The sequence below is a fragment of the Gossypium hirsutum genome, chromosome D07 (genome assembly GCF_007990345.1).
Source record: "Gossypium hirsutum isolate 1008001.06 chromosome D07, Gossypium_hirsutum_v2.1, whole genome shotgun sequence".
Classification (NCBI taxonomy): Eukaryota; Viridiplantae; Streptophyta; class Magnoliopsida; order Malvales; family Malvaceae; genus Gossypium; species Gossypium hirsutum.
Genome location: NC_053443.1, coordinates 42,482,202 through 42,501,758, shown reverse-complemented (window position 1 = coordinate 42,501,758; position 19,557 = coordinate 42,482,202). Strand labels below are relative to the sequence as shown.

Sequence of the window (19,557 nt, the reverse complement as noted above, 5' to 3'; positions counted from 1 at the left end):
CAATTGATTCCCAAATTGAAAGAAATCCAATCGGCCAAACCCTAGGAATTGGGGATTTTTGGGCTTGAATGGGTGCTGCCAATAGGAGAACAACTTAAACGATGAGATCTTGAGTTTAATCAATGCTGGAAAACAAACAAGAACAGCAAAATATTAGATGAGAAATCGGCACAAGTATAAGCAAAGAAAAGTAAAGAAAGAAATCGAAAGCAGCAAGAATTAAAGGATAAGTCCTAAAGATCCTTGAAATCCCGAAAGATTTCACAAATCTCTTCAAACGGCTCTAATCTCCCCTCCAAAGAATATCGATGGCAAGAAGAAGGTTGAAGATGGCTCCCACAATCAAAAGATTGTTAAAACAACTTCTAAAGAAAACTCAAGAGAGAATTCTTGGAGAAAACCCCAAAGAAAATTCTACACTCAACAGATCTGAAATTTGATACAAAAAATAATAATAAGATGTTTTTACAAAGGGTGGCTGGCCAATGCTTATATAGGCCTCCAACAAATCCTAATCTCACAAGTAACTAATAAAAAATTAAACCTAATTAATAAAATAACAAGGTAAATTCGCCCATGCACTTATATGGGCTATTTTGGGCCGAATTTTACATGTAATGCTCCTAAAGATTAAAAAATTAAATTAAACAAGTAAGATGTTTACAAATTGGGCCCTTTGACATTTTGGCCTGATTTTCAACTAAGTATGAAGAAATTTCTTGATTGGGCTGGATTTTGGTTATTGGGCCTCGCCTTCAAGAATTTGGGCTCGTGATCTATCTCCTACCAAAATTGGGTCGTTGACGCTCGTAATGGAGATCCAATGCGTTTTGGCTGCAAGATTTGGTTTCTTGGACCAAGATTTCCAAGATTTGAAATCTTGATTTTCTTGATTCTTGAAATCTCTTCGAACAGCAAAATTGGGCCAAGATTCGATTTCTTGATTTTCTTGAAAACAAGAAATTGAATCTTGATTTTCTTGTTCTCTCGTGTATGAATCTAAGGCCTTGCTAACAAGCTCTTGAATGGTTCCATTTAGTTTGGACCGCATTTGTCGGGCCTTTGATCTCGTTATTGGGCCTTGTGGCAATTTGAGCCCATCACGTTCTTGAACTTGGATTGGGCCTTTATGACTCGTATCAATTTCCAAGATTTGAAATCTTGATTTTCTTGATTCTTGAAATCGCTCTGAACAGCAAAATTGGGCCAAGATTCGATTTCTTGATTTTCTTAAAAACAAGAAAGTGAATCTTGATTTTCTTGATTTGAGCCCATCACCTTCTTAAGCTTGCGTTGGGCCTTTGTGACTCGTATCAGCAGAGAATGAACCAACAATAGAAGTTGTTGACCCAAGACTCAAAGTAGCTCTTAGGTGAATGACAGTATAGGAAAAACAACAAAGAAAAGACCTAGACCCACTATCAAGAATGATAGGAACCTTGGTATATGATGAACACCACACTATGAAAGTGATAAGTTCGAAAACAAGAAATGGATAGACGCCACAAGCTAAGCTTGATAAGTCAAATCAATTCCGTAAGAACAAAGAGAATTGGATAACTCACAATTCAAATATTTCATCTATATTCAGTAAAAAGTTCTTTTCTCTATGGCTGATTACATTTATTTATAATGCTAGAACAAGGTAACCGAATGGTCAAAAACATCCACTTCATGTGCCATAAAAAACTGATGTCTTTTCTTATTCTTTGAACCAAATAACTCCTTCCATAAAATCACTTTAATTCAGCTGATTTGAATGTCTTTAATGGCTTAGAAAATGACTCTTGAGTTGTCCTTGGCTAGTTGAATAGACACCATCTCTTACCAGCTCCTTAATGACATTCAAAGGCTTGATTAATTTCTCTTAAAAGCTCCAAAAACGGCTGGAAGTGGAAGAGTTGCTGCTGAATTTTAAAGGGCATAAAATGCTCTTTAAAAACTCCTTTTAATGATCTTTAAGCTCTTTTTTTTAACAGCCCCTTTAATTGTAACTCAAAAGAACTTGAACAGCCACTTATTAAATGTGTAACAGCCTTGAATGGTAACCACTATAAGCTAAAAAGTCACCTGCAATAAACACATTAAAATGAGTTTATTAAACACATTAAAACACTTATTAATCATAACACATATTAAACTTACTTAAATAAATGAACTAAAACATATATGCAATAATTATTCCAGCAACTAGTTTAATTAAAGAAGCATAATTTAAAGAACTTAATTTATGCATCAATAAATAATCCTAGGAACTAGATCAATTAAGAAGCATCTTATTTAATAAAGTTCAATAACTAACTCATGTATTAAAACTTTGAGATAAGTTAAATTAATTGATCAGCAACTTATTTATTAAACTAAAACAAGTTAATTAAAAGAAACAAATTCAGCTTGCAATAAATTGCAAGTAACGCCTTTTGAATAGTTTGAAGCATGACTATCAAATCCAGCCACTCCCTCTTCCCAAGCTCGTTCCACATAGCTTGCTATTGCATTTCGAAATCTCTTAGCTCGTGATCGAGTTATTGGTCCTCGTGGCAGCTCAATGGATTCGGTAGTAATTTCCCGGGCTAAGGTTGCATCATTCCCCCCTCTTCGAGGCGATTTGCTCCCAAATCGTCACCTACATCGAAAAGAGATAAATCAGCAACATTAAAAGTAGCACTAACCCCATACTCACCAGTTAAATCTAACTTATAAGCGTTATCATTAATTCTCTCCAAGACTTGAAAAGGTCCATCTCCTCGTGGTAATAGTTTGGATCGTCTTTGAACGGGAAATCTCTCCTTGCTCATGTGAATCCAAACCCAATCACCAGGTTCAAATATTACTCGTTTACTGCCCTTGTTAACTTGATGTGCATATTGCTCCGTTCTTCGTTCAATATTATCCCTAACTCGCTGATGTAATTGTTTCACAAAATTTGCCTTTTTCTTTCCATCTACATGCACCAATTTATCAAAAGGTAAAGGCAATAAATCCAATGGAGTTAAGGGATTAAATCCATACACTACCTCAAATGGTGAAAACTTGGTAGCTGAATGTACCGATCGATTGTATGCAAATTCAATGTGAGGTAGACACTCCTCCCAAGTTTTTAAATTCTTACGTATAATGGCCCGCAGTAGTGTTGACAGAACTCTATTAACAACCTCTGTTTGGCCATCAGTTTGGGGATGACTTGTTGTGGAAAATAATAGCTTAGTTCCAATCTTTCCCCATAAAGTCCTCCAAAAGTGGCTGAGAAATTTAGTGTCTCGATCCGAAACAATGGTTCTTGGAATTCCATGCAATCGTACAATCTCCCTAAAAAATAGATTGGCAACATTTAAAGCATCGTCAGTTTTGTTACATGCAATGAAATGAGCCATTTTTGAAAACCGATCAACTACAACAAACACAGAATCTTTGACATTCTTTGTTCTAAGAAGACCCAAAACAAAGTCCATAGAAATATCCATCCATGGCATTTCTGGAATCGGTAATGGAGTATGAGTCCATGTGGCTGGACCCTTGATTTCGCCTTCTTGCAAACAATACAGTGATTGCACACTTTAGCCACATCTCGTTTCATCTTTGGCCAATAAAAGTGTTCTTGAAGAACGGCCAAAGTTTTGGCAATACCAAAATGTCCCATTAAACCCCCACTATGTGCTTCATGAACCAGCAAATTTCTAGTTGATCCTTGAGGTATGCACAACTTATTTTCTCGAAATAAGAATCCATCTTGCTGATAGTACCTGTTATACGCACCTTGCACACATAACTTGTAAACTTCTCCAAAATCAGAATCATCAGCATATAATTCCTTTAAATAAGCAAAACCAAGTAACTTAACATCCAAATAATTTAAAAGAGCATACCTTCGCGATAAAGCATCTGTAACGATATTTTCCTTACCTTGCTTATACTTAATCACATATGGAAAGGATTCTAAGAATTCTACCCATTTTGCATGTCGTTTGTTAAGCTTAGTGATACGGGGTTGCGCGCGGACCAAGATCGAGTTGCCAAGTCACGAGAAACTCCTACGAAAACCCTAAACAATTAGATCTGAAACGAAATAGAAAAATTAAAAGATTAGAACTTTGAATTTCTAGATCTGAAATAAAATCCCCAAATCAGCAAAGAATCAAATTGAGAATAGAAATAAGTGTTAGGGTTCTTGAAACCCTCAAGGAGATTGTGATTCTGCCCAATTGAACACCAAGATAGTTTTCCCCAAATTTCGACAATCTAATTTCACCCAAAAAGAGTATGGAAAAACCCTAGAAATTGGGGATTTTTGGGCTGATTCCTTAAGATAGAAAAAGGCTGAAAACACAATAAGAATAGAAAATAGATTAGATAATGATTCAGCACAAGTAGAAATAAAGAAAGAATTGACAGTAAGAAATTAAAAGATAAGTCCTAAGAAGCCTTGAAATCTCGAAAGATCTCACAACTCCCTTCAAACGGCTCTAATCTCCCCTCCAAAGAATATCAATGGCAAGAAGAAGGTTGAAGATGGCTCCCACAATCAAAAAGATTGTTAAAACAACTTCTAAAGAAAACTCAAGAGAAAATCCTTGAAGAACTCAAAGAGAATTTTCACTCAAATCAAATCTGAAATTTTCAATGTAATTGTAATATAATGTAGGGTGGCTGGCCAAGCCATATAAATAGGCCTTTCAAATGTTTTCCTAATTTAATTACAACACTAAAACTAAAACAAAAAAAAAACTCCTAATTATTTTAATATGGAAATTCGGCCAAGGGTCTTTTATTTGGGACTCTTGGACTGAATATAAAAATTTAAACTAAATAAAATAAATAAATAAAATAAAACTTTACAACTTGGGCCACTTTGACAATTTGGCCTGATTTTCAACTAAGTATGGGTGGATTTCTTGATTGGGCTGGGAATTTGCTTATTGGGCCTCGCCTTCAAGAATTTGGGCTTTTGTGACTCGTATCATTCCCCCCTTCCTCAAAAAGATTCGTCCTCGAATCTGAAAAATCAAATGAACTCGACTTTCCTCTATCGAACGGGACTAATGGCAATTGAGTCCACTGAAAAGAATAGCCATGAGATAGTAAATAGCAACGGAAACAAGCTTGTAGTCCAATCATAAGCATAACAGAACAGTTATAACGCATGTGAATGGACAGATTCAGATTACCATGCAAACAATCTAATGTACTCACCACTGCCTCGTCAAATATTTGAAACACAGATGGACATGTTTTAAGGCATTCAGTCATCTCACATTGTTCCCACAAACCATGAATAAATTGCGAGTAATAAATCAAATGGTAAACATAATCGTCACAAGTAGGTATTTGAAAAGATTCACATGGTTCACAGAGTTGCATAATCATACCATGCATTAATCGACGGTCTATAGATTCACTCACACATGCATTATCAAAAACAAGAATCTTTTTATCAACCATCAAAACAGATAGATCATCAATAAATAAAATAGGACAGTCAAGCACGTTTCGATCTAAGTGTTCATCAACACGATCTTTATCACTATCCGAGGAGTACAAAAGTGTTTCAAAGGTTTCAAGCATCTTACCTCGATAAACAGAAGAATAAGGGTCGATTTTACCTTTTTCATTTAAAACAAACTTTCGCTCATCGGGGGCATAGTGTAGTCGAATCTCCGTTGTTGAGTTAACCTTTGTCAAATGGAACTCAAACTTCATGTACAACCACATAAACTGTTTAAGGCACGAATATAAATTGAAAACAAATTTGGAAAATTTCGTTACCTTATTCTCCAAAACAGATTTGGACAAATTCGAGGATTTTACACAAGGTAAATCAAGAGAATAACAAATCACGCTTCTTTTCGTAATGACTTTATCAACCACAATCGAAGAGTAACAATTAATCGGATCAAAATGAGGGGATCTTTTAAGAACTAAGTCACCAAAAGTTTTATCAATAATTTTCAAATCTGCACTGGACTCGGTTTCTAAAATTTCCTTACCTCGCTTACCTTCGGGATCATGTAGTGTGATTTCATCTTTGCCTAAGTTGATCGTTTGAAAGCGTCTTTCATTTGAGAGGTATTGAAGTCGAAAGTTATCTTTCGATCTTTCAAAAACCTGAAAAGTAGCAACACAAGAAAAATTCATATCTTGGTTAGTGGAAACATTCCTCACTAGCCTTTCCTCGTCTTTTTCTTTTGTTTCTTTTTCTAACTCATTTTCTCTTCTTTCTTCAACTTCTTTTTCAAATTTCTTTTCTGTTTCACATTCCTTTTCACTCTCAATCTCTTTTTGCTCTTTTTCATTCTCTTTTTCTTTTTCCTCACTTGTTTTAACAGAATTTCTCAGTTTGATTTGGTCCTCATGGACTTGTTCCGGAGTGAGCGGCACTAAGGTAAGTTTCTTTCCTTGATGCTTGAAAGAATACCTATTGGTACGACCATCGTGAGTGACTTTTCGATCCAGTTGCCATGGTTCTCCTAGCAATAAATGGCAGGCTTGAATAGGTACTACGTCGCACACGACTTCATCTTGATATTTACCGATAGAAAAGGTGATGCGCACTTGTTGAGTGACCTTAAATTGCCTTTCGTTGCTAAGCCCTTGTAGTTGATAAGGTCGTGGATGCTTGGTAGTGGTTAAGCAAAGCTTTTCCACCATCGTCGTGCTGGCTACGTTCGAGCAACTTTCACCATCAATAATAACTCTACAAAGCTTACCTTGTACATGGCAGCGAGTATGAAAGAGATGTTCTCGTTGCTGCTCGCTCTTTGGTTTTGCCAAAGAGGGTTGTCCACGATCATGAAGATCATAATCAGTTCTAGGGACACGCCGAGGAGCGCGCCTATGAGCAGGAGGCTGGTTATCCACATCGTCTTTAATTTGATCTCGATATTGAGGCTCTTGATTCAACCGCACCTCATTGATAGTAGCAGTCAACGCTCGAAGTGCAGCAGCCTGTTCGTCCAACTGTTGTTGGAATTTTTTAAATATGTCACTAGTATTATCACCTGTAGACATTTTTTTAAAACCTGCAAAACACTCAACACTCAAAAATAAAAGTTATCAAACCTCACTGTTAATCACTCAAAAAGAAAAAATCAAATTCTCAATGAGGTCGAATTCAATCTTGTGAGTTCTTTATCAGAGTTTATATCAACCAATTAGAGAGTGTGAACCAAACTACCAAAGAATCCTAATTTGCACTAGGATGCCAAAAACTGACGAGACACCAATTGATTCGTGTTGCACCGAGGAAGAAGTTGTGCACACGTTTAAATCCTACTAACACAAGAAACAAGAAGGTGTTAGATAACGTAAAGGAAGAATAAAGGGAAACAAATGAAAACCTACAGCTAAGAATCAATAAAAATTGCTGAAAACAGAAAACCCGAAAAACTGCGGAGTAACTTGACAACTTCGTTCGAGGTGTTCCCGATCTCCAAAAATCACGAAATTAAATCTGGAGTGTCCTTATATATTGAATTTTTGATCTGGAAATTTTGGGCACCAAATTCAACCCGCTAAATCTTTTTTTAAATTTTTATTTAATTTCGTATTTTTTGATTTTTTTGACTTTTTTGACTGATTTTTTGCGGGAATAATTTTTTTATATTCAATCACAGTGCCAAAAATATGTATGTAAAATTTCAGATCAATCGGACAATGTTTACCCACTCAAATGAATTTTTTTAAACAATTTTTCTGGGTAAAACTGCCGTTTATGCTTTAAAAAATAGAGATCAGTTTAGAAATCAACCAAGAACACCCAAAACGCCCAAAATCTGATACCAAATGATACGGGGTTGCGCGCGGACCAAGATCGAGTTGCCAAGTCACGAGAAACTCCTACGAAAACCCTAAACAATTAGATCTGAAACGAAACAGAAAAATTAAAAGATTAGAACTTTGAATTTCTAGATCTGAAATAAAATCCCCAAATCAGCAAAGAATCAAATTGAGAATAGAAATAAGTGTTAGGGTTCTTGAAACCCTCAAGGAGATTGTGATTCTGCCCAATTGAACACCAAGATAGTTTTCCCCAAATTTCGACAATCTAATTTCACCCAAAAAGAGTATGGAAAAACCCTAGAAATTGGGGATTTTTGGGCTGATTCCTTAAGATAGAAAAAGGCTGAAAACACAATAAGAATAGAAAATAGATTAGATAATGATTCAGCACAAGTAGAAATAAAGAAAGAATTGACAGTAAGAAATTAAAAGATAAGTCCTAAGAAGCCTTGAAATCTCGAAAGATCTCACAACTCCCTTCAAACGGCTCTAATCTCCCCTCCAAAGAATATCAATGGCAAGAAGAAGGTTGAAGATGGCTCCCACAATCAAAAAGATTGTTAAAACAACTTCTAAAGAAAACTCAAGAGAAAATCCTTGAAGAACTCAAAGAGAATTTTCACTCAAATCAAATCTGAAATTTTCAATGTAATTGTAATATAATGTAGGGTGGCTGGCCAAGCCATATAAATAGGCCTTTCAAATGTTTTCCTAATTTAATTACAACACTAAAACTAAAACAAAAAAAACTCCTAATTATTTTAATATGGAAATTCGGCCAAGGGTCTTTTATTTGGGACTCTTGGACTGAATATAAAAATTTAAACTAAATAAAATAAATAAATAAATAAATAAAAATAAAACTTTACAACTTGGGCCACTTTGACAATTTGGCCTGATTTTCAACTAAGTATGGGTGGATTTCTTGATTGGGCTGGGAATTTGCTTATTGGGCCTCGCCTTCAAGAATTTGGGCTTTTGTGACTCGTATCACTTAGTTTGCCCTCTCAAATGCTTCAAAGCCTCATGGTCCGTGTGTATAACGAACTCCTTAGGCCAAAGGTAATGCTGCCATGTTTCTAATGCACGTATCAATGCGTACATTTCTTTGTCATATGTGGGATAATTGAGCGTAGCTCCATTAAGTTTCTCGCTAAAATAAGCCACCGGTCGCCCATCTTGCGTTAAAACCGCACCTATTCCTATTCCAGAAGCATCATATTCTACCTCGAAAATTTTGTTAAAATTCGGCAAACATAAAAGCGGAGCATTAGTCAAGCAATCTTTGATTTTAACAAAAGCAAATTCTTGTTCATCAGACCAAATAAAAGCTGAATTTTTTTTGATAATGCCGGTTAATGGGGCAACAAGAGTGCTAAAATTCGGTACAAACCTCCTATAGAAGCTTGCAAGGCCATGAAAGCTTCTAACTTGGCTGATGTTATTCGGTCGTGGCCATTCTTGTATTGCTTTAATCTTCTCTTGGTCCACCTCTAATCCATTCGCACTTACAACAAAACCTAGAAAAACAACTTTGTCAGTACAAAAGTTACATTTCTTAAGGTTTGCATACAATACTTCCTTTCGTAAAACCTTCAAAATAGCATGCAAATGTTCAAGATGTTCAGTTAATGATTTGCTGTAAATTAAAATATCATCAAAATAAACTACGCAAAAACGACCAATGAATGACCTCAAAACGTGGTTCATCAACCTCATGAAAGTACTCGGTGCATTGGTGAGGCCAAAAGGCATCACTAACCACTCATACAAACCGTATTTAGTCTTAAATGCAGTCTTCCACTCGTCCCCCTCCCGCATACGAATTTGATGATACCCGCTCTTTCAGATCAATCTTATAGAACAGTTTTGCTCCACTAAGCTCGTCTAACATATCATCAAGTCTAGGAATGGGATGTCGGTATTTGACGGTAATTTTGTTGATAGCTCGGCAATCTATGCACATCCTCCATGAACCATCTTTTTTAGGCACCAATAGAACGGGAACCGCACATGGACTTAAGCTCTCCCGTATATAGCCTTTTTCCATTAATTCCGCCACTTGTCGTTGCAACTCTTTAGTTTCCTCTGGGTTGCTTCGATAAGCTGGTCGATTTGGAATTGTAGCTCCGGGAATAAAGTCTATTTGGTGTTCAATACCTCGAAAAGGAGGCAATCCACTTGGCACATCTTCCGAGAAAATGTCTTTGAATTCCTGAAGCAAAGAAACAATAGACAAAGGTAAAGAATTATCAAGTTCGTTAGCATCAAATAAGCATTCCTTGTACATAAGTACAAGTACGGATTGATGCAACAACAATGATTTTCTTATCTCTTTTTCTCTCGCAAATACGCTCATTTTACCACTCTCAATTTCTTTTTGACTTTCTTGTTCCTCTCGTACTTTACCTCCACTCCCTCAATTTTTTCTTTCTTTTTTTCATTTTCTTGTCTCTCTCTTTTTCAATCTTTTCCTTCAACTTCAATTGATCTTGGTACACTTGCTTTGGAGTCAATGGCGCTAAAGTTACATTCTTGCCTCGATGCTTGAATGTATAGCGATTTGTATAACCATCATAGATCACGCGCCTATCAAACTGCCATGGACGTCCCAAAAGTAGATGTCCCGCATGCATAGGAACTACATCGCACACCACTTTATCTTGGTACTTTCCAATAGAAAATGCCACCACAGCTTGTTTTGTTACTTTCAGCTCACCTCCATCATTTAGCCATTGCAACTTGTATGGAGTTGGATGTTTAGTTGTAGCCAAACCTAGCTTTTCCACCAACATAATACTAGCTACATTAGTACAGCTACCACCATCAATGATTATACTACATACCTTGCCTTGAATGTGGCATCGAGTGTGAAAAATATTCTCCCTTTGTTGATCAGTTTCAACACTTTGAATACTGAGGCTACGCTTCACCACAAGAATTTCTCCTTCAACGGGTAACTCTAAATCTTCATCATCGAATGGCATTTCAGGTTCATTTTCATCCTCTTCCTCTGACTCAACTTCTCCATCAGCTCTTATCACCATAATTTGTCGATTGGGACATTGACTAGCTATGTGCCCTCGGCCTTGACACTTGAAACATCTTATGTCTCTCGTGCGATTTGGCGCTTGCTCATTTTTATTTCGACTTGTCTCTCCAATGGGTTGATTTGATTTAACTGCTACAGTCGGCTCTTTTGTTCTAACAGGGGGTTTGTTGACTCCTTGATTCCATTTGTTGGTTGAAGAATTGGCATAGGGTCTACTACTAACTCCTTTTCGCTTAAGTTGCTTTTCAACCTTAATCGCCATGTGAACCATGTCCATCACTTCAACATAGTGTTGTAGTTCAACTATGTTGGCAATGTCACGGTTTAAACCCGCAAGGAACCTAGCCATGGTTGCCTCTCGATCCTTCTCGATATCAGCTCGAATCATCGCTATCTCCATCTCCTTATAATAATCTTCAACACTTCTATTTCCTTGAGTAAGGTTTTGAAGTCATTGATAAAGATCTCGATGGTAGTATGATGGAATAAATCTTTTCCGCATGACTGATTTCATTTCTCCCCAAGTAGAGATGGGTCTTTCACCATTTCGTCGTCGACTAGTTACAAGCTGGTCCCACCACACTATGGCATAATCAGAAAACTCAATTGCCGCGAGTTTCACCTTTTTACTCTTCGAATAGTTGTGGCAATCAAAAACAAGCTCAATCTTCTTTTCCCACTGCAAATAAGCTTCAGGGTCATTCTTACCTTGGAATGGTGGAATTGTCATCTTGATATTCTTAAGATTGTCATTTGGTCATTCACGATCTCTAGGACCTCGCTGTCGTTGACGGCCTCAACGTCGTACACTTTGGGCAGATGAGTGATCACTTTCTTGTCCACTTGCTTCATAAGGATCTTGAATTGGACGTTCTCGCTCTTGTCTTGCATCTTCCGGAGTCATCTCACGTTGTTCTCGTCTCTCGACTCGATATAATCGATCTTCAATTGGTTCAAGTTTTCTATCAAATAATCGCTCCATCTCTCGCATAATTGCTTGAAGGGTAAGATCTGGCACTCGTCCTCCAACATTTCTTATAGGACGGAACCCTCCTTCCACATTTTGATTTCTTTCCGGACTTCATGACATATTTTTTTTAAAAATGAACTCACAACAAAGAATCTCACTATCCACTCACAAAGAAATCTCACTTCCTTGGCTTTTATAATCTCAAATAAACTCACCACTCTCTTGCCTCTTTCCACTCACTCCTCCTCTCTAAGTTCTTAGGAATTATTTAAACTTAAAAAGTAGTTGTTGTGGGTCGGCTTACAACCTTGATGTTTGGGCTTGGTAAGAATATTGTAGGACAAAGGAAAGTAGGCTTGAATCAAGAAATGAAAGGTTGGATGTGGCGAAATAGTAGAAGGTAGTAATAACTATAATTTGGGCAGCAAACAACAACAAAATTTCAAAACTAGCTTCTTCTTTTTTTTCGCAAAATTTTTTTTTTCAACTTGATATCCAACCTCTTGAGTTTGAATGGAAACCATATTTTTTTTGAATTTTTTTTGAATTTTTTTTTTCGAGTTTTTTTCGAGAAACTACTATACCGTAATGCCGACAACATCGATTCTTACTCCAAATTCGCTAGCTCTGATACCAATTTGATACGAACTCATTTTGTGATTGATTCGAGTCGTTAGTGTTTGCTCGATCGTGAATTTGATTAAGGCTAAGTTTGTTTCAAAATAGAAGAAAGGCTACAAACAAACATTTAAAAGGGAAATGGGTTTAACAACGAATGGAAAAATTTGGCTAAGGGTAGAGAATGAACCAACAATAGAGGTTGTTGACCCGAGACTCAAAGTAGCTCTTAGGTGAATGACAGTATAGGAAAACAACAAAAAAATGACCTCAACCCACTATCAAGAATGATAAGAACCTTGGTATATGATGAACGCCACACTATGAAAGTGATAAGTTCGAAAACAAGAAATGGATAGACGCCACAAGCTAAGCTTGATAAGTCAAATCAATTCCGTAAGAACAAAGAGAATTGAATAACTCACAATTCAAATATTTCATCTATATTCAGCAAAAAGTTCTTTTCTCTATGGCTGATTACATCTATTTATAATGCTAGAACAAGGTAACCGAATGGTCAAAAACATCCACTTAATGTGCCATGAAAAACTGATGTCTTTTCTTATTCTTTGAACCAAATAACTCCTTCCATAAAATCACTTTAATTCAGCTGATTTGAATGTCTTTAATGGCTTAGAAAATGACTCTTGAGTTGTCATTGGCTAGTTGAATAGACACCATCTCTTACCAGCTCCTTAATGACATTCAAAGGCTTGATTAATTTCTCTTAAAAGCTCCAAAAACGGCTGGAAGTGGAAGAGTTGCTGCTGAATTTTAAAGGGCATAAAATGCTCTTTAAAAACTCCTTTTAATGATCTTTAAGCTCCTTTTTTTAACAGCCCCTTTAATTGTAACTCAAAAGAACTTGAACAGCCACTTATTAAATGTGTAACAGCCTTGAATGGTAACCACTATAAGCTAAAAAGTCACCTGCAATAAACACATTAAAATGAGTTTATTAAACACATTAAAACACTTATTAATCATAACACATATTAAACTTAATTAAATAAATGAACTAAAACATATATGCAATAATTATTCCAGCAACTAGTTTAATTAAAGAAGCATAATTTAAAGAACTTAATTTATGCATCAATAAATAATCCTAGGAACTAGATCAATTAAGAAGCATCTTATTTAATAAAGTTCAATAACTAACTCATGTATTAAAACTTTGAGATAAGTTAAATTAATTGATCAGCAACTTATTTATTAAACTAAAACAAGTTAATTAAAAGAAACAAATTCAGCTTGCAATAAATTGCAAGTAACGCCTTTTGAACGGTTTGAAGTACGACTATCAAATCCGGCCACTCCCTCTTCCCAAGCTCGTTCCACATAGCTTGCTATTGCATTTCAAAATCTCTTAGCTCGTGATCGAGTTATTGGTCCTCGTGGCAGCTCAATAGATTTGGTAGTAATTTCCCGGGCTAAGGTTGCATCACTTGGAAACCAAGAACACGAAATTAAGCTTCAAGAAGGACTCCAATCAGCCGAATCTGTCAAGTAAACACAAAACAGAAACAAAACAAACTCAACAGATCACAAAATCAAATTGAATTAGATCTAGGGTTTGGACGGCAAGTAAGAGGGGTTTTGTGAAAGGAGAATGTTTCTTGTTGTCCAAGGATGATGCCGAATAGATTCTTGAAGGTTGAACGGGGCTGGAGACGCAACAAGAGAGTTTAAACAAGTTAGATAATGAAATCGACACAAGTAGAAAATTAAAAAGATTGAACAGCAAGAAAAATAAAGATAAAGTCCTAAGAAGCCTTGAAATCGAGAATGATTTCACAACTCCCTTCAAACGGCTCTAATCTCCCCTCCAATGAAGAACAATGGCAAGAAGAAGGCTGAAGATGGTTCCCACAATCAAAAAGATTATTAAAACTCCTTCTAAAGAAAACTCAAGAGAAAATTCTTGGAAAACTCAAAGAGAATTTTCACTCAACAAAACAAATCTGATTTCAATGTATTCTTTAAGTATAATGTGTATAAGAGTGGCTGGCCAAGCCATACATATAGGCCTTCTAACTATTATCCTAGTCCTAATAGGAAAACTAAAAAAAAACCTATTTTTTTACTTTCAAGGGGAAATTCGGCCAAGGACTTTAAATGGGCCTCTTAGCCTGAATTTTTACATAGAAATTTATTCATAAAGTCTAAAAATTAAAACTAACTATTTAAAGAATTAAAACTTAACAAATTGGGCCACTTTGACAATTTGGCCTGATTTTCAACTAAGTCTAATTTAAATTTCTTGATTGGGCTTGAAACATCTCATTGGGTCGTTTCTTCAAGCATTTGGGCTTGTAATCCGTTCTCTCTCGAAATTGGTTCGTTGATGCTCACAACTGAGATCCAATGCGTCTTAGCTGCAAGATTCGGTTTCTTGGACCAAGATTTCCAAGATTTGAAATCTTGATTTTCTTGATTCTTGAAATCGCTCAAAACAACAAAATTGGACCAAGATTCGGTTTCTTGATTTTCTTGAAAATAAGAAAGTGAATCTTGATTTTCTTTTTCCTTCATGCACGCATCTAAGGCCTTACTAATAAATTCTTGAATGGTTCCATTTAGTTTTGAATGCATTTGTCTGGCCTTTGACCTTGTTATTGGGCCTTGAGGTAATTTGAGCCCATCACGTCCTGATACGAACTCGTCTCGTGATGTTTTGAGTCGTATGTGTTGCCCAATCGTGAATTGAGTAAGGATGGATTCGTTTCGGTTTTAAAATGAAACAAAATAAAGATAATGGCTTCAAACAAAGGTAATAAACAAAATAAAGAGGAAACAATAACAAATTAATTGGCTAAGACCGAAAATGAACCAACAATAATGAATTGTTGACCCGAATCTCAAAATGGTCTTTAGGTGTTTTTCGGTTAAAGGAAACAGGAAAGGAACCTTGACCCACTATCAACTATGATAGGAACCAAAGGTATATTGAACGCCACACCAAAGGTGATAAGTTCAGCAACAAAGAAAAGATGGACGCCACAAGCTATGCTTGATAAGTCAAATCAATCCCGAAAGAACAAAGAGAATTGGATAGCTCACAATTCAAATATTTCATCTATATTCAGCAAAAAGTTCCCCTCTCTATGGCTGATTACATCTATTATAATGCTAAAACAAGGTAACCGAATGGTCAAAAACATCCACTTAATGTGCCATAAAAACTGATGTCTTTTCTTATTCTTTGAACCAAATAACTCCTTCCATAAAATCACTTTAATTTAGCTGATTTGAATGTCTTTAATGGCTTAGAAAATGACTCTTGAGTTGTCCTTGGCTAGTTGAATAGACACCATCTCTTAACCAGCTCCTTAATGACATTCAAAGGCTTGATTAATTTCTCTTGAAAGCTCCAAAAACGGCTGGAAGTGGAAGAGTTTCTGCTGAATTTTAAAGGGCATAAAATGCTCTTTAAAAACTCCTTTAATGATTTTAAGCTCCCTTTATAACAGCCCCTTTAATTGTAACTCAAAAGAACTTGAACAACCACTTAATTAAATGTGTAACAGCCTTGAATTGTAACCACTATAAGCTAAAAAGTCACCTGCAATAAACACATTAAAATGAGTTTATTAAACAAATGAAAACACTTATTAATCATAACAAACATTAAACTTACTTAAATAAATGAACTAAAACATACATGCAATAATTATTCCAGCAACTAGTTTAATTAAAGAAGCATAATTTAAAAAACTTAATTTATGCTTCAATAAATAATCCTAGGAACTAGATCAATTAAGAACAACACTTATTAAATAAAGTTCAACAAAAACACTTATTAATTAAAACTAAGATGAGTTGAATAAATGTCCAGCAACTCATTTATTAAACTAAGATGCTTAAATGCATGGTTTTGAAATGCAAATTTAACTAACATGAAAGTTACATAATTAAACTAACTTGACTTAATTTAATGATGCAAACTTAACTAACATGAAAGTTACATAATGCATGACTTTATTAAATGCAGAACACATATTAATGATGTGCAAACTATGACATAATTAAAAACACAAACTAAAATAACTAAAAATTAATGAATCAAAGTCCTTATTTTCCAGCTGCCAAATTGACAAACTGAAATTAAAAACTTCATTTTGCACTTGGGCCCCTCGAGTTTGGGCCAATCTCGGTAGCATCGAGTTGTGTCGTAACATGATGCGACTGGGATCGCATCACGTCCTTGAGCTTGAATTGGGCCTTTGTGACTCGTATAATTTCCCCCTTCCTCAAAAAGATTCGTCCCCAAATCTGAAAAATCAAATGGACTCGACTTTCCTCGATCGAACAAGACTAATGGCAATTGACTCCACTGAAAAGAATAGCCATGAGTTAGTAAATAGCAACGCAAACAAACTTGTAGTCCAATCATAAGCATAACAAAACAAGTATAACTCATGCGAATGGACAGGTTTAGATAACCATGAAAATAAGCTAATTTACTCAACAATGCGTCGTCAAATATTTGAAATAAAGATGGGCATGTTTTAAGGCATTCAATCATCTCAAATTGTTTCCACAAACCATGAATAAATCGTGAGTAATAAATCAAATGGTAAAAGTAATCGTCACAAGTTTGTATTTGAAAAGGTTCAGACGGTTCACAGAGTTGTACAATCATACCATGCTTTAATCGACAGACTATAGATTCACTCACACATGCATCATAAAAATTATCAAAAACAATAATCTTTTTATCAACCATTAAAAAAGATAGATCATCAAGAAATAAAATATGACAGTCAAGCACGTTTGATCTAAGTGTTTTACAAAAATTAAATCATCAACCTGACCTTTGTCAATATCCGAGGAGTACAAAGATGTTTCAAAAGTTTCAAGCATCTTACCTTTATAAGCAGAAGAATAAGGGTCAATTTTACCTTTTCCATTTAATACAAACCTTCGCTCATCGGGGGCATAGTGTAGTCAAAGCTCTGTTGTTGAGTTAACCTTTATCAGATGGAACTCAAACTTCATGTATAACCACAGAAACTATTTAAGGCACGAATATAAATTGAAAACAAATTTGGCAAATTTCGTTACCTTATTCAAAAACCAAGTATCAAAATAATAGAAAGTATTTGCACACAATAGATGATGCTTGATTTTCCAACAAAATATACCAAAATAGATTCCGGGTTTAAAAACTTGATTTTGATTAGTCATGCCGAAGTGTAACAAAGATTTCATTAAACCAATCATGTTAAACCTTGAGGATTTTCGCATACATACCAACATACATTCAAAACATTTTTTATTCACCAAAACAGATTTGCACAAATTCGCGAATTTTACACAAGGCAAATCAAGAGAATAACAACTCACGCTTCCTTTCGTAATGACTTTATCAACCACAATCGAAGAATAACAATTAATCGGATCAAAATGAGGGGATCTTTTAAGAACTAAGTCACCAAAAGTTTTATCAATAATTTTCAAATCTGTACGAGACTCAGTTACGAAACTTTGCTTACCTGGCTTACCTTCGGGCTCATGTAGTGTGATTTCATCTTTGCCTATGTTGATCGTATGAAAGCATCTGTAATCAGAAAGGTATTGAAGTTGAAAGTTATCTTTTGGTTTTTCGGGAACCTTTTCAACATCCTTCTTCATATATGGCCAATGGAAGTGTTCTATCCCACGTAAAGGTGGTAAACCTTTAGGGGCTTCACTAAAAACATCCTCATAATCCTGCAAAAGACATTGAAATACACTAGGCAAATTTTCATTAATGTTAGATAGAGATAAATAGTTTTGCCTAAACCTCACAAGGATACAAGGCTGTTTATTGAGTAGGGCTCTCCACACATCTTTTTTTATTGCAATTAAATTCTTCCCTCTAGTTTTACCACTTGCGGATTCACTCATCTTTGGGCCATTTAAATTTTGACTTTTTTCACTACTAGCCTCTTTTCTCTCAGTCTTTTTTATTTGTCCTTTCTCCTTCACCCCCTCACAAAGCTTCATCATTTTTAATTGATCTTTATATACATCATTGGGATTTAAAGGAGCAAAAGTGAATTTTTGACCAGATAGAGGGTTACGCGCTAACCAAGATCGAGTTGTCAAGTCACTAGAAACTCCTACGAAACTCTAGACGATCAGATCTGAAATGAAACAGAGAATTAAAGTTAGATCCGATTAGATTTGAACACAAAAACCCCAAATCAATCAATGGACAACAAGAATTAAAATGCCCTAAGAGATGACAATTCTTGGAAGCCAAGAACTCGAATTTGAGTTTAGAGAGAAACCCCAAATAGCCGAACCTATCAGCACCAAGAACAAATTAAAATCAGATCACAAAGAACAATCAGATTAAATATAGTACTAAGGTTTGGGACAACAAGAGAAATAAAGAATTATGAATCAAAAACAACTATTGATACTCAAGAACGTTGTGAATTTTCCCCAACCGAATCAGCATGTTAATTTTCCCAAAACAGCAAATCAAACTCCAAATCCCAGCAAACCGAATTTAATCAGAATTGGAAGGAATAATCGGCAAGATCAATGGAAAAGATGAATTGATGCTCGATTCTTGCTACCAAGAAGGGTGCCGATTAGTTTCTTTAACGTTGAAGAAGGCTGGAAACACAGCAAGAAAACTTAAGAAGTTAGGATATGAAATCGGCACAAAACAGAAATTAAAAATAGATTGAACAGCAAGAAAATAAAGATAAAGTCCTAAGAAGCCTTGAAATCCCGAAAGAGTCCACAACTCCCTTCAAACGGCTCTAATCTCCCCTCCAATAAAGATCAATGGCAAGAAGAAGGCTGAATATGGTTCCCAAAATCAAAAAGATTGTTAAAACTACTTCTAAAGAAAGCTTAAGAGAAAATTCTTGGAGAACTCAAAAAGAATTTTCATTCAAAACAAATCTAAATTTTTTTATGTAATTGTAATGTGTTTGATAATGTGGCCGGCCATGCCTATTAATAGGCCTTCTAACTATTTTCCTAATCTCATTAGGAAAACTAAAAAAAACCCTGATTAATAAATTGAGAAGGAAAATTCGGCCAAGGCATTTAATGGGCTGCTTGGGCTGAATTTTTACATATATAATAATCCCAAGTCTAAAAATTAAACTAGGTATTTAAACAATTAAAATTTTAC

General features: G+C 35.4%; 1 pseudogene; it reads right to left on the bottom strand.

Moving 5' to 3' along the window:
* LOC121219170 (uncharacterized) overlaps nucleotides 1-10,000 on the bottom strand; it is a 62,104-nt pseudogene extending 52,104 nt beyond the window's left edge.
* Between the last annotated feature and the right edge of the window lie 9,557 nt (nucleotides 10,001-19,557).